A 16,946-nucleotide genomic window follows, 5' to 3' on the forward strand; every position below is an offset into this window, starting at 1 on the left:
GCCTACAAATATCAAAAGAAAAAAAAAACATCAACTCTGATGAAATCAAGGTCAGAAAAAGCACAGACCGAGTCTTGTGATGTAGGGTAATTGGGGAAAGTGTCTAGAATTTATGGCTTCAAATGACTTTAAAAGGTGTTCGCAATCCAGGTCATAAAACTAAAACAAAAAAACAAATGGTTCGATGAGTAAGTAAAGTGTTGGAGCGCTTTCATTAATCAACCATGCAAAACACCTAATAAGAATGACACTACTAGTTCAGTAGAGCCTGTGCAAATTCAAGTGAGACGATCCAATCATGTCTTCTTCCTTAGGATCCACTCTTCCTGTTCTCGATCTAGGAATCCCTGCAGAGTCTGAGTCATGAGTGTGCTATCGTCATGCCCTTGGAGAATAGCTTTTCCAACTTCCCAGCAAGCAGTGGCTTCGGCCCAGTTATCAGAATGTGTAGGCTCATATGCTTCATCACCAACATTGGTGTCGGGTCTGTATCTTGAACTACTTGCCTCATCCTCACCAATCAATTCCTTACCAGATTTGATAATAGCATTTCTATTCTTTATCCCATTATCAGAAACTGAATATTCAACAATTACGGTCTCTGATTGCATACCGTTGTGTTTTCCCATATAACTTGATTTCCTCCTCCTAAGAGATTTTGTTCTGCGTGTGAGCTTTTTTGCGTGTTTTCTGAGGGATTTCCTGTTTCCTACTTCCAGAGCCGTAAGCTCATATGGATCAGCAATAGGAGTGATGAAGGTTGTAAAAGATGGCCCAATGCTTTGTTGAATCACGATTGGTTTCCGATCCTATGCTTGAAGATTTCTGTTGTTTCTTACGGCCCATATTCTGTAGGAGTCCACTTGTCATAAACGATATGTTGATCCAGGCCCATCCTTAATAGGAAAGCAAGAAACATGATGCACATCTACCTCTCCGCATGCAACTGAATCCACCTCGACACATACGAAAGGTACCAAGGCTAATCGATTATCAACTTCGGATGTACTCTCATTAGATAAACCTGCATGTCTACAAAATTCAGTAATTTCTGGGTAGAGGTACATCGGTGAAACTTCAGACCAGATGAGTGTGCTAGCAATCTGAGTTTGGGAGCCCAATAATCCGGTGAATTCATATTCAAATTCGGGTTTTTGTTTTGTCTCTATGTGAGTCATTGTTGCTCTATTAGTTTCCTCACAAAAATCATCTTCGTCGTCATCGGATAGCACAGTAGTTGAACACAATGATACATCCATAGAGTGTTTGATTGTTGTGAGAGAGGGGATAAACTCACCTTTGATTTCTTTCAAACTGACCTCAACCTGCACTCCATCGAGCTGAAGCAATACTTGATCATGTAAAGGTTCCAGCGTTGTGGTTCGAATAAGAACCCTAATACCTGATATGGACCCCTGACTAACACAGGAAGTGTCGTATCCTACAATATTTCCCCAGCTCTGAAGCAAAATATTGATACAGTTTTTGTTCCACCCTTCCATTGGCAAACCAAATATGGAGATCCAAGCAAATCTGTCATATTGGCATATGATGGAAAATGTCAAATGTTTTGAGGACTTGGTTTCATCACTGACATCACAGAACGAGCTCCTACTAAGTCTTCGTCGTCGCCTTCATATAGGACTAATTCAATGACTCCAATCTATAAATGGCCTTGCATCCTCGCTAGATAACTCACCCCTCTTCACAAGAAAAATCCGTATAGAATCTGATGGAAGGACTCAAGTTTCTAATAGTTTTTGTCGTCCTGGCTTTGGCTTCCTCATTTGCCTCTGCCTCTGATCCTAGTCCGCTTCAGGACTTCTATGTTGCCATTAAAGAAACCGATGGTGGTATGTGATTTTTAAGTGTTTCGTCAGGATTTTTTGTCAGGAGTCACATGATCATATTACACTGAAAATACCATGCATCCTGTATATATTTTAATATCTTCATTCTCTATTAATTGACTGACCTTTTATGGGCATGCTTCAAATGCGTTTCTCATGCAGTGTTCGTGAACGGAAAATTATGCAAGGACCCACAACAAGTTACTGAAAAGGATTTCTTCTTTTCTGGACTCAACGTTCCTCGGGACACTTCCAGTCCAGTTGGTTCAAATGTCACTGCTGTCAATGTTGCTCAAATTCCGGACTCAACATTCTTGGCATATCCTTGGCTCGCATTGATTTTGCACCATATGGTGGCCTGAACCTACCCCACACTCACCCTCGTGCCACCGAGATCCTAGTGCTCGCATCGAAGGAATTGCCAGAGGCCAACCTGTTGATAGAAGACGCAACCCAGCACCTCGCATCCAACCTGACAGCGAGGATGATTCAGATGAAGAAGATGACATAGGATACGGTTACCTCCACCTGCGAGACGTCCGAGGGAGCAAGATGATTATCGCCTGAAAGAAGATCTGCCCAGTTTCAATGGGAATCTGCGAATTGAAGATTTTCTTGATTAGGTTACCGAAGTGGAGCGATTCTTTGGGATGATGGAGATACCAGAAGAAAAGATGGTGAGGTTTGTAGCCTTCCGATTGAAGGGAGGGGCTGCAGTATGGTGGGATCAATTACAGAAGAATCAGCAGCGACAAGGAAAGGCGCTTTTAAGGACTTGGCGTAGGATGAAGCAACTGATGATAGGGAGGTTTCTGCCACCAGATTATGAACAATATCTGTTTCAAGTACTTCAAGACTGCTCACAAGGATCCAGATCGGTGTTTGACTATACTGCGGAGTTCTCTAGGCTCTTGAAGCGAAACAATCTTAACGAGACAGAGGGGCAGCGCGTAGCCAGGTATATGAATGGATTGAAGTCATCATTGCGAGATAAGATTGGGTTACAGGTGGTTTGGACTGTGGAGGAAGCTCATAATCTGGCATTGAAGGCTGAACTGATGGAGCGAAGAGGAGGAGTCTCAGGGTTTCGCCGAAACAATCCAGAGTCTTCGTTTAATACCAGAGACAAGGGTGGCAACAGCAACCAAGCAGGTGTGTTGAATCAGAACAAAGAAGGAGGCACTAGGAATATACCTAGAAATCCAAATCAGAACACGAACATGAACTTGAATCCCAACCTTTACGCCAGACCTTCACCTGGAGTCTGTTATCGTTGTCGGAAACCGGCATCTCTCTAACACTTGCCCAGATCGTCGCAGACCTGTCAACTGGATAAAAGGAGAAGGAGGGGATCCGGAGGCTACTGGAGAGGATGCAGGGAAGGATGACTGTTATGACAGGGTAGAGTTCGCTGAGGAGGATGGAGAATGAATCAATTGTGTAGTGCAGCGAATATTATACACTCCAAGGCAAGAGGACGCAGGACAGCGGAATAATATCTTCCGCTCATACTGCACCGTGAGCTAGAAGGTGTGCGACTTAATTGTGGATAGCGGGAGTTGCGAGAACTTCGTTGCAAGGGGCCTAGTTGAGCACCTAAAGCTACCAACCGAGAAGCACCCGACTCCATACATTATCGGTTGGATCAAGAAAGAACCCACGGTGAAGGTAACTAAAATCTGTCGCGTTCCTATTTCCATTGGAAAAATATATAAAGATGATGTAGTTTGCGATGTGATTGATATGGATGCTAGTCATGTGTTGTTGGGGTGGCCGTGGCAGTATGATGTTGATATTACCTACAAGGGTTGGGATAATACTTATTTGTTCACGTGGGGGTCACATAAAATTGCTATGGCTCCTTACAAAAGGAAGGCACTGTCCGGAAGGGCTTCTGAAGTGGAGAAGCAGTCGTTTTTTACAGTGTCCAGTTCGGAAACAGAGTTTGTGGCAGACATCAAGGGTGTGCCAGAGTTCTATACGCTTGTAGTGAAGGCCCTCGTGGTGGAAGGGGAAGTTGAGGCTTCGGTGACAGTCCCTGACAAGCTGAAACCATTGATAGATCAGTTCAGGGATATCACTTCGGAAGAATTGCCGAATAATCTACCACCCTTGAGAGATGTCCAGCACCATATAGACCTCATACCGGGGTCCAGCTTGCCAAATCTGTCTCTTATCGGATGAGTCCGAAAGAGAACGAGGTCTTGAGGGAGAAAATTGAAGAATTGTTGCAGAAGGGTTTTATCCGCGAAAGCATGAGTCCGTACGCGGTTCCTGCATTGTTAACGCCAAAGAAAGATGGGAGTTGGCGTATGTGTGTGGACAGCCGAGCTATCAACAAGATAATCGTCAAGTATCGCTTCCCAATTCCCCGCCTAGATGACATGTTGGATCAGCTTGAGGGTTCGAAGTTATTCTCAAAAATTGACCTCCGCAGTGGATACCACCAGATTCGGGTCAGACCAGGGGACGAGTGGAAGACAGCATTCAAAACCAAAGACGGGTTATATGAGTGGTTGGTTATGCCGTTTGGGTTATCAAACGCGCCCAACACTTTTATGCGCGTGATGAATCAGGTATTGAGGCCTTTTATGGGGAAATTTGTTGTCATTTATTTCGACGATATCCTTATCTATAGTAAGACCGTGGATGAGCATGTGAAGTAGTTACGAGATGTGTTGGCAGTGCTACAAGAGAACCAGCTATTCCTTAATCTGAAAAAGTGCAGCTTTATGACAGAAAGCTTGTTGTTTTTGGGTTATGTGGTCAGTTCAGAGGGGATTCATGTGGATGAAGAGAAGGTCCGAGCAATTAGAGAATGGCCTACACCAAAGACCGTGGGTGAAGTTCGGAGCTTCCACAGATTAGCCACTTTCTACCGCCAATTTATTTGGAATTTCAGTACTGTCATGGCACCGATAACCGAGTGCATGAAGAAAGGCAAATTTCAGTGGGGGGAAGAGGCAGAAACGAGCTTTGCGTTGATAAAAGAGAAGCTGTGCACCGCGCCAGTATTGGCCCTACCTAGTTTTGAGAAGATTTTCGAAGTTGAATGTGATGCGAGTGGCGTGGGAATTGGGGCTGTGCTATGCTATCCCAGGAGAAACGACCAGTAGCTTTCTTCAGTGAGAAGTTGAGTGAGGCTCGTCAGAAGTGGAGTACGTATAACCAAGAGTTTTACGCGGTGGTCCGAGCTTTGAAGCATTGGGAACACTATCTAGTGCAGCGGGAGTTTGTTTTGTACACTGATCACCAAGCTCTGAAATTTATTAATAGCCAAAAGCACTTAGATAACATGCATGTCAGATGGGCAACTTTCCTTCAGAAGTTCCCTTTTGCTATTCGACACAAGTCTGGTGCTTTGAATCAGGTTGTCGATGCGTTGAGCCATCGTGCCAATCTACTAGTGACATTGGCTCATGAGATAGTGGGGTTTGAGTGCCTAAAAGGGTTGTATCAGGAGGATGAGGATTTCAAAGAAATATGGGCGAAGTGCATTGAGAAACACCCCGTCAATGATTTTCATAAGAGCGAAGGTTTTCTGTTTCGCGGAAATCGTTTGTGTATACCCCGGATGTCGCTGCGAGAGAAATTGATCCGTGACCTTCATGGGGGTGGATTGAGTGGGCACTTAGGCAAGGACAAAACAGTGGCTAGCTTAGAGGAATGATATTTCTGGCCGCAACTGAAGAGAGACGTCGGTAATTTTGTAAAGAGGTGCTATATATGTCAGGTATCTAAAGGTCAGTCGCAAAATACTAGTCTCTACACACCTTTACCTATTCCTAACAATATTTAGGAGGATTTAGCTATGGATTTTGTGCTGGGGTTGCCTCGCACCCAGCGAGGGGTGGATTCTGTTTTTGTGGTGGTTGACAGGTTTTCAAAGATGGCTCACTTCATTCCTTGCCGAAAGACCTCAGATGCTTCACATATAGCCCGATTATTTTTCAGGGAAGTGGTCCGACTTCATGGAGTGCCGCAGTCTATTACTTCTGATCGTGACACGAAATTCCTTAGCCACTTTTGGGTAACTTTATGGAAGATGTTTCAGACTTCGCTGAACCGAAGCACAACTGCGCACCCGCAAACTGATGGGCAGACAGAGGTGACAAACAGAACCTTGGGAAATCTGGTTCGTAGCATTTGTGGGGATAAACCTAAGCATTGGGATCATGCGTTGCCACAGGCTGAGTTTGCTTACAACAGTGTTGTTCATAGCGCAACGAGGAAGACTCCTTTTGCTATGATATATGTGACACCACCGAGACACACGGTGGACTTAGTTCGTCTACCCAAGGGAGGTCCAGGATTTAGTGTGGCTGCTGAGAACATGGAGACACAAGGCCAGACCGTGCAGGAGGAAGTGAGGCAGAGGTTGGAAGCAACAAATGCAAAGTACAAGGCTGCGGCGGATAAGCACCGACGTCGCAAGGTGTTTGAAGAGGGAGATTCCGTGATGGTTTTCTTGTGCAAAGAAAGGTTTCCCGTGGGCACTTACAACAAGCTGAAGCCCAAGAAATATGGTATGTATCAGGTTTTAAAGAAGATCAACGATAATGCCTATGTGATTGATCTTCCCGAAACCATGGGCATTTCCAAGACTTTCAACGTTGCAGATTTGTTTCAGTATTATGCAGAGGAACACTTGTCTCCTGATCCCGATCCGGAACCTAACTCGAGGTTGAGTTCTTTTCAAGTGGAGGAGTCTGATGTAGAACAAGTAGCGGAAGCATACATGCTCAAGAGGGATCACTCGAAATTCAAAGGCAACTGAATTTCGGCATCCGGGGCGTCGAAAGTCGGAATGCCGCGAAACTCACTGAGTCAATGCGTTTCGCCGTTTGCGGAAGAAGTAAGCGGCTATGCCCCTTATGTCCACTCATTTTTGGCCAAATTCCATCGTTTCGGCCCCGAAATAGTCATTTTTGCCATTTTAGGAAAGTTTTGTTTTAGCCATAACTTTTGATTTCCGAGTCCAAATTGACTTTTGTCAATTCCTGCTTGCTCAGGATTTATAGGCCTTTCATATTCTGCATTTATCTCAAATTTTCCATTTATGGTAAATTTAATGTTTTATGTCGTTTCCTTAACCGTCATGAGTTTAGGTTAGGGTTTTGCTTTAAATACCATTGTAAAGCCCTGGCCGGATTTTTACCTATTGATTTTTGAATAAAGAACCTTGAGTTTTCTGAGAGTTTCTCTCGTTGTAGATCATTTACAGAATATTGACGTTGGTCGTATTCTTTTATTGTTTTCCGCTGCGTCACTTGGCTAACGGAGATAATCGCCTAATCACCAAGGTCTTAAATCCCGAAGATGTTTTTGTGTTCCCAGTCGGACTCATTCATTTCCAGCTCAATGTGGGGAAAACCAATGCCGTTGCATTAGCCAGTTTAAGCAGCCAGAACCCTGGTGTGATTACAATTGCAAACGCAGTGTTTGGAGCAGATCCACCCATTAATCCTAATGTTCTAACCAAGGCCTTCCAAGTGGACAAGAAGGTAGTCGACTATCTTCAGAAACAATTCTGGACGGACAACAACAATTAGAAGAACACATTTATTAAGAAGACATGAAGCTGTAGCTAGCCTCATGTTTGGCATGTTTTCTTCATTACTACGTACCTCTTTCATATTTATTTTCATGAATAAATAGGTTTCTGCTCCTGTCTTTTATGCTCGGTTTGGTAATGATATAAAAAGCATAACAATATGAAACCAAGGAATTGTAGTTATCGTACTATTTCCACATACTAACCAGACGTTGTACGTTTACATGTATTGCCGGAGCTTGTTGATGTCTTATAAGATACTATATTGTTGGTGTTGCTGGAGATGGAGGGAACTTGAAGATCTGTTAACAAATATTGAAGTCAGATGACCTCAGCAGTACCATATGCTAAGGCTTTATACTCAGCCTCAGTGGAGGAGCGAGCAACTGTACGTTGGTTGCCGGATTTCCATGAAATCGGTGTTTGACCAAAGAAAACAAGATAGGCACCCGTAGACTTGCGATCATCAATACTCCCAGCCCAATCGGCATCTGTAAAACCATGAAGAGCAAAAGAGGTACCTCAAGTGATATGAAAACCATAAGATGCTGTTCCTTTTAGATAGCGGAGTATGCGTTTAACAGCAGCCCAATGGGAATTTGTAAGAGCATGCATGTACTGACAGACTCTGTTAACAGCAAAGCAGATATCTGGATGAGTGAATGTAAGATACTGAAGAGCACCCATGATTTGACAAAACCGTGTGGGATCAGAAAATGGATGATTCGGCTATAGAGCAAGTTTAGAGGGAGAAACTGGAGTGTCAATAGGTTTGTAGGAAGTCATACCTGCCCGAGTGAGGATGTCAAGAATATATTTTTGTTGGCGCAACATCAGACCCATACCTGTAGACTGAACTTCAATACCTAGAAAGTAGTGAACATCACCTAAGTCACGAAGCTTGAATTCAGAGCTTAGTAACTGGACTAGATGATGGAGCATGGCAGAGTTGCTGCCTGTATACAGAATATCATCAACATAGACGAGAAGATAAAAGATATTAGTGCCATCAGATAAGATAAACAGGGAGGTGTCAACCTTGGAGGCAAGGAAACCAATAGAGAGTAAAAAATCACTCAGACGAGTGTACCATGCCCTTGGTGCCTGTTTTAAACCATATAGTGACTTGTGCAACCTGCACACATGAGATGGAAGAGTAGGATCAACAAAACCTGGAGGTTGTTTCATGTAGACCTCTTCAGTAAGAACACTATTGAGAAAAGCATTATGAATATCAAGCTGATGAATCTTTCAATTACGGGAAGCTACAATGGAAAAGATTAATCTGACGGTGGCCTGCTTAATAACTGGGCTGAAAGTTTCAGAATAATCAATGCCTTCCTGTTGAGTAAAGCCTCTAGCAACTAGACGGGCTTTATAACTTTTGATGCTGCCATCAACACGATCTTTGATGCGATATACCCATCGGCTGCCCACAACATTCATCGATGGATGAAAGGGCACTAGAGACCAACCTGCACACATTTCACCACCTTTTCTTTGGAATAGTCTTGGTCTCGTCCCCCTTCCATACAAGCTTCGGAGATTACAAATTCTTCACATCTCAGTCTCTTCCCCACACTCCCCGACATCTCAGTGGCGGGGATTATAGATGGGTCTGATTTTCCTACGAAGAGGAAGAATTCATCTCTGGCGCTACCTCTATGCTTTCCTCTGCCTCTATGGTTGATATCAAATGGGTTTTTGACCATCTGGCTGGTGTTCAAGGTCCAGGTACTACTAAATCCTTTGCCTTAGGGCTCTGGAGAGATATGTTCCTTGGCACTGTAGCTTTAATTTTGAATCACACCTTTGTGCTTTTCTGCTGATGCAAGGAGACGGGGTAGGGCATCACCTCCCCCCTTCTTCTCAATTATGTATCTCTATGCTGATATATTGGAGGGCTTATCCATCGTGAGGCCCTCCCCTTATGTAGTTTGGCTCATGTAGATCTTGGGGCCTTGTCTGCTGGATGGGTAGCTTGGCTGGCCCTCTTTTGGATGTTGTTTTGTCTTCAATTTATTCTGTCCCTGGTACCCCTTATGGCTTGGGTTACTGGGGTCGATGTCTCTAAGGTTGCCATGTATATGCTCTATTAGCATGGCGTTATGTGTTTTCTGAATTGAAGTCTACTTTCTGCTATTTATAACTGCAATGATGTTCTTCTCCGAAGCAAAGGGAATGTTGAGTGGTCCTGCAGTCTTTTGGTGGTGTGAGCACTATGTTGGGATGTTGGTAAGCCATTGTTTGGGTTCTTCATCCTGTTGCTCCTACTAATTGATTTGGTATTATCTGCTTGGCATGTCATTCTAGTCTCTGGTTGAAGACCACCTAGTCGGTTCTACTCACAACATGAACTGCTGGTGCTATAATTGCTTTGCTTGTGTTCAGCGGTGGGTGTGACTTGGATGTGAGAAATCCTGCTTGATGATGGATTTCTATACCTGCTGTGGGGTCTGGTCTGGTTGGGCTGATCTCAGTCATAGCTTTCTTAAACTGGCGGGTTGCCACTATCCTTGATATGCTAAGGGATGACGTTTCATGCATATGGATACTTGTCCGCCTTGGCTGGTGTTATGCTCCTTCTCTTGGCCATAGCTGATTGGATGGAGCTTGTCTATCTCTGGCTTCTTGTTGTTGCTGCATTGGGTAGCTTTATTTGATGATGAAGTCTCCTCATTGCTCGTTCTTCTACGCTATCAACCTCTGTCTTGCGAGGATTGTTAGCTTGTTGCTGCTTCACGCAGCCTTTTATCTGCTAGCTTTTGCTAGCCTTGTTGCTACTATATGCAGGCTGTTTGATGCGCCTCTACACGTTGCAGCTGGGTATCCTACTCCATGAGCTGAGTAGGTTTGCTTTTGAGTTTGTTCTTCTGGCTTGCTACAGAAGATATTTGTTACGGCCCTAGGGGCTGACTGGGTGCTGCTTCATGCAGCTGTGCATTACCTGCAAGGGTGCTAATATAGTGCTGGTTGGCAGGCTGTGTGCTTTGTCACAATCCAGCACTTATGCTGGAATGTTTTGGTTGGCGGTCATTATACGGGTGGAAGCTGATGGTGATTTCCTTCTACTGCCCTCTACCTGCTTGGTAGGAATTCATTAGGGTGAGGTTCTCTCCCCAAAGATATGGTCCTATTGCAATGCTGAGCAGAGGGTCTGCTTTCTATGGGATTGTTGCTTCGCTTTTGCTATGTGTGATGGCTGTAACTAGTAGATCATATTGGAGGTTGCTACTCCTCTGCCTACATAGGGGTTGTCCATGTTTATGTATATTTTATTGTATTCAAGGGAGTCTGTTCCCTTTGGTTTGTCATCGAGGGAGTCTGTTCCCTTTGAGTTGTATCACTCTCTGTACTACAAGCTTGTCTTGCTATGGTTTGTTCAAGGGAGTTTGTTCCCTTCGCTTGGATATATATCCATTTGTACTGCTGGTTCCAGCCTGTACCGCAAGCTTGTCTTGCAAACATTTTTTATCTATATACTTCTTACATTTGATCAAAAAAAAGATGCATGTGGTGAGCGGCAAGGGAAAGATGAAGGTTGTGGTGTTTGAGTCAGCAGTGAGGGCAAGGCAGAGGCAGAGGCGGGTTAGGATGTGTTTTGGGTGGTAAACAGTGGGGAGTGGGTTAGATTTGGGAGGATGGTAATAGAAGATGGTGTGTGGGTTTGAGTGGAGACCTGTGCAATCTGTTCAGATTTATCAAACGAAAAAACATGTTCATAAAAACGCATATGACGGGAGATATACACGCGATGAGATTCAATGTCAAAACATCTATAACCAAGGTGAGAGGGACTGTAGCCAAAAAACACACAAGGAGAAGACCGAAAATCCAATTTGTGATTATTATAGGGACGCAAAAAAGGAAAACATAAACATCCAAAAGTACGTAAAAAATGATAATCAGGAGACCGTTGAAACAAACAATCAAAAGGGGATTGATTATCAAGAACAAGACTAGGCATATGATTAATGAGATAAACCAAAGTATCGAACGCATAATTCCAAAAATGAAAAGGAGCTTTACATTGACCTAGAAGAGTAAGGCTAGTTTCCACAATATACCTATGATGTCTTTCTACTGTTCCATTTTGTTCGTGAGTATGAGAACATATCAGACGGTGATGAATACCAATTGTCTGAAAGAAAGTAGAGAGTTTGCGATACTCACCGCCCCAATCAGTTTGAACAGATTTTATTTTTAAAGAAAATTAACGTTGGACAAGAGTTTGAAATTGATGAAAGACAAAATAAACATCAGATTTTACAACGAGTGGATAGCAAATATATATTTTGTGTGCGCATCAATAAATTCATGAGTTAGCAGATGACTAAGCAAATTTGCATATGGTAGAGGATCTGCCCTTGTAACAAGACTTGTTACTAAGTCCTTAAATTCTCCGCAAAGGCCACGAAACACATATAGATTAAAATCGGTTAGCGAAATAGGTCGGCCAGCAGCTGCTAGCTCATCAAATAAAGTCTTAGCTTTTTGCAAAAAATGAGTTACCGAATCATCACCTTGTCGAAGGTCTTGAAGAGAGCCATGTAGTTGCATAATACGGGAATTGGATGTAGAAGCTAGAGCTTGCTCAAGTGTGAGCCAGACAGAACATGAGGTTGGACAATCAACAACAAGATGAAGAACTTCTATGGATAGCAAAGAGAGTAAGGCACTTAGAATGAGTTGATCATGTTGTTTCCAACGAAGAAAGGATTGAGATACTTGAAGAGAGGCACCATCGACAACAAGAATATGTGGAGAGGGGTAGGAGTTTGAACCATCAACAAAGCCGAAAACTCCTTGGCCTAAGAGATATGGTTTCATCTGCATTCGCCAATACAAATAATTGGTGTTTGTTAATTTCAGAGAGATGACCTGATGAGTGTGGGAGAGGGACACAATTGCCACGACAGAGGTTGTCATGGCTTCAGCAGAAGAAGACGGCAGCAGAGGAGCATTGTCCGGATTGAGAAGAGCATGGCCAACATCTGTATGTTGTGGCCACTGCAGAACTGAGGCTGAAGAAGAAAGTTGTCTTGCGGCAAGAGTGCAGGATGGCACAACCGGTGCTGCTGTAGAGAAGGAGATGGCTGCCGGCTGAGAAGGATCCATTGCAGAGAGGAGAGGAAGTGTTTTAGTTTATTTAGGGCTTTGATACCAAGTTGAGAATAACTGAATGACTTAGGTTGGCCTTAGCTAACCTTTCCTATTTATATATGTAGGGCAGAATACGATAGTAACTGTAGGGATTACAACATTGGATTAATCCTACATTAATTTCCTATGTATAGATATACATGATATACATTCTATAATATATGAAGTCAAGAATCAACAAAATAGTGGGAGAATAAAATTGAAAAAACATATCTATTTTTTTTTTAAAAGTCAAAAGATCAAATTAAAAAAGAGCAACATATAATAAAAAACCCAGAAAAAAAAAAAAAAAAAAAAACATAAGCAAGCAGACCTGAATTGGCATGATTGTGTAGGCCTAAATAAAGAAAAGTCTAGGCCTGTGGGTGTGCTAGCTTATGCTTGCTTGTCTAGGCCTTCATTATTTTTTTTTTATTTTTTTTAATGGTAGATTACATGTCATTCCCCCTATCTTTTTTAATTAAAAAAGTAGTACGCAACTTCTCGACTGCTACGACAAACAACTCATTGCTGGTTGTACCTAGATTCTTGTGACTATAGGATTGCCAAAAAAATTAGGGCAAGGGTGTTTTACACCAAAAAATTCCATTTTCAATCATTTCCATCCTTTTGCACACCGTATTTATTTTTCTTGCATGGTGATAATAAAACAAAACAAACAATTCTTTGAAAGTAAATCATGATTTTTTTAGAATTCTATTCATTATTATCATGATAGGTGGCAGTCCTTCAATTCAAATGCTTTTTTGCTTAAACAAATTTACACTAGTTGAGAATAATGGAATGTTTTGGGTTGTGCCTTAGCCAACCTTCCTATTTATATAGAGGCAGTAGAACACTGTAGTAACTATAATGATTACAACATCCTATATTAGAATCCTATTCTATAATATGCCCCCTCAAGCTGAGGGTGGGGGGGTCAACCTGAAGCTTGAATCGAAAAGCAGTAAAGGATGCAACAGGAAGCGGTTTAGTGAAGACATCGGCAAGTTGATCCTGAGAGGGAACAAAACGAATCTGAATTTCTTTCTTGGCAACACGGTCACGGACAAAGTGATAATCCACTTCAACATGCTTAGTACGAGCATGGAAGATAGGATTTGCTGAGAGATAGGTAGCACCAAGATTATCACACCAAATGGTAGGGGCAGAGACTGAGGGAACCTGCAAATCTGTTAACAAGTATTGAAGCCAAATGACTTCAACAGTACCATCAGCAAGGGCTTTATACTCAACCTCAGTAGAGGAGCGAGCAACAAAAGACAAGATAGTCACCCGTAGACTTGCGATCATCAATACTACCAACCCAATCTGCATCTGTAAAGCCATGTAGAGCAAAAGAGGAGCCTCGAGTGATATGGAAACCATAAGATGTCGTACTTTAAGATAGCATAAAAAATACATTTGACAGCGGCCCAAATGAGAATCTGTAGGAGCATGCATAAACTGACATACTCTGTTAACAGCAAAGCATATATTTTGGACGGGTGAAGGTAAGATATTGAAGAGCACCAACGATTTGACAAAATCGTATAGGATCAGAGAATGAATGATCCGGTAATAAAATGACTTTTCGAAGGGGAGACTGGAGTATCAACTGGTTTGGAGGAAGTCATACCATCTCGGGTGAGGATGTTAAGAATATATTTATGTTGACGCAGCATTAAACCTAATACTGGTAGAACTGAACTTCAATACCTCAGAAAGTAGTAAAACAACACCTAAGTCACGAAGCTTGAACTCAGAGCTGAGTAACTGTAATAAGGTGATGGAGCATAGCAGAGTTGCTACCCCCTGAGCAGAATATCATCAACATACACCAGGAGATAAAAGATATTAGTACCATCAGATAAGATAAACAGGGAGGTGTCAACCTTGGAAGCTCGGAAACCGATGGAGAGCAAAAAATCACTTAGACGAGTGTACCATGCTCTCGGTGCCTGTTTCAAACCATACAATGATTTGTGCAATCTGCACACATGAGATGGAAGAGAAGAGTCAACGAAACCTGGAGGTTGTTTTCATGTAGACCTCTTCAGTAAGAACACCATTGAGGAAGACATTATGAATATCAAGCTGAATGAATCTTTCAATTTCGCGAAACCGCGATAGAGAAAACCAATCGGACAGTGGCCTGCTTAATAATTGGACTGAAGGTTTCAGAATAATCAATACCTTCCTGCTCGGTAAAACCTCTAGCAACAAGGCGCGCTTTATAGCGCTCAATACTACCAATCAAACACGATGTTTGATCCGATATACTCATCTACTGCCAACAACCTTCAATCGAAGGATGAAATGGAACCAAAGACCAAGTGTGATTTTCGAGTAAAGTGGCAAATCTCATCACACCATAGCATTATGCCAAACTAAATATCGGTCAGCATTAGAGAATGCAAAAGGCTCAGAAGAGGGAGAATACAATACCCGTGTGGAGGTAAAAGTAGCGACAGTAGAAGCAACCAGATTAGCTATCTTCGGCTACCGTGGTCTAAGAGTCATAGGATGTTTGCTGTGTGCTGGTGGAGACGCAGGGGAAGACGGTTGTAGCGAGGAGACCTGTGGCAGCTGATAAGAAGACAAATCAACCATAAGGTGCAGACCAGCAGGAGAGGATGATAAAGAAGCAGCCTCAAGCACAGGATTGTTAGTAGAGGAGGGGCTGGAGGAAGAGACTGAAGCTGCAGGAGTGCTGGCCAGGGAAGGCGAAGCAGAGGAGGGACTAGAAAGTGCCCCAACACCATGAGGAGAGGAGACCAATTAACGATCTGAACTTGCATCATAAGGGTTAAATAAACAAGCATGGGATGATGGCCAAGGGATGGGTGGAGGTTGTGGTCGGATGGCTGTTTGGAGTGGCAAAGCGGAGTGTTGTGGGCTGTTTGGGTGGCTAGTGAAAGGGGGTAGTGGTGGGTGGTTTAGCAAATTTGAGAGGGTGACAATAGCGGGTGGGGTGGGGATTATGGTGGAGACCTTTGCAATATGTTCAGAATTATCAAATGGAAACACATGTTCATGGAAGCGGACATGACAGGAAATATAAATACAATGAGATGCAATGTCAAGACATCGATAACCAAGATGCGAGGAACTATATCCAAAAAATACACATGGAGAGGAACAAAAATCCAATTTATGATTATTATATGGATGCAGAAAAGGAAAACAGAGACACCCAAAGGTACGCAAAAAATGATAATCAGGAGACTGTTGAAAATAAACAATCAAACGGAGGGCGATGGGCAAGAATAGGAGTAGGCATGCGATTTATAAGATAAACAGAGGTTTTAAAAGCATAATTCCAGAATCGAAAAGGTGCTTTACATTGTCCCAAAAGAGTAAGACCAATTTCCACAATATGCCTATGATGACGCTATACTATTCCATTTTGTTCATGAGTGTGGGGACAAATTCAGACGATGAATGAATACCAATGGTCTAAAAAATGTGGATAGTTTTCGGTATTCACCGCCCCAATCAGTTTGAACAGATTTTAGTTTTAATGGAAATTGACGTTCGACAAGAGTCTGAAATTGATGAAAAACAGAGTAAACATCAGACTTGGCAATGAGAGGATAATACCATACATATTTAGTGTAAGCATCAACAAAGATAACAAAATAACAATAGCCATCTGAAGAAAAAAGAGGAGTAGGGCCTCATACATCACTAAAAAATGAATTCCAAGTGGAGCAGAAGTTTTGTGACCCATAGGTCCTAAAGACAAACACGATGATTTTCCTAAAGGACAACTTTGACATTGAAATTAAGATGTTTGTTGTTACAAATGATCTTATTTTTCAAGATTAACAATTGAAAGATATGTGAAGTAGGATGACCTAGTCGACAATGCCATAAATCGATAGAGGCAGAAGTGCAGAGAGACCAATAGGCTTAAGGAACTGACGGTGACGAAAGACTTGGTCAGGGCATAGAGACCATCTTTACTCTGACCTGAGAGAAGGACTTCATGGGTGTTGAAATCCTTGACATAAAACACACGAGGGTGAAATTCAAAATAAACATTATTATCAAGATAAAATTTTTGAATAGAGAGCAGAGGTTTTGTGATTGCAGGAACATGAAGAACATTAGATAAGGTGAAAGAACGATGTGGTGTATATATTTTTGTATGACCAAGATGAGATATAGGAAGGCCCTTACCATCACCAACATGCAAATTATCATTACCAAGATACGGTTCTGAAGCGGTCAAGGTGGCAAGATTAGGTGTGACGTGTTGATTGGCACTGGTATCTGAAAACCAAATCAACAGAACCGGTTGAGGAGAGATTGCGCTGCACCGGTTGGTAGTAGGTTTGTTAGCCATAACCTCGCTGCTGGAATTGAGGGCAATGGGGAGCTGTATGGCCAAAATT

At 42.6% G+C, this 16,946-nt stretch overlaps 1 pseudogene; it reads left to right on the top strand.

Annotated features, from left to right (window-relative positions):
• The first annotated feature begins 1,732 nt into the window (after nt 1–1,732).
• Nucleotides 1,733–7,574, top strand: LOC118032469 (germin-like protein subfamily 1 member 7; annotated as a pseudogene).
• The last annotated feature ends 9,372 nt before the right edge of the window (nt 7,575–16,946 follow it).

This window comes from Populus alba, chromosome 13 (assembly GCF_005239225.2).
Source record: "Populus alba chromosome 13, ASM523922v2, whole genome shotgun sequence".
Lineage (NCBI taxonomy): Eukaryota > Viridiplantae > Streptophyta > Magnoliopsida > Malpighiales > Salicaceae > Populus > Populus alba.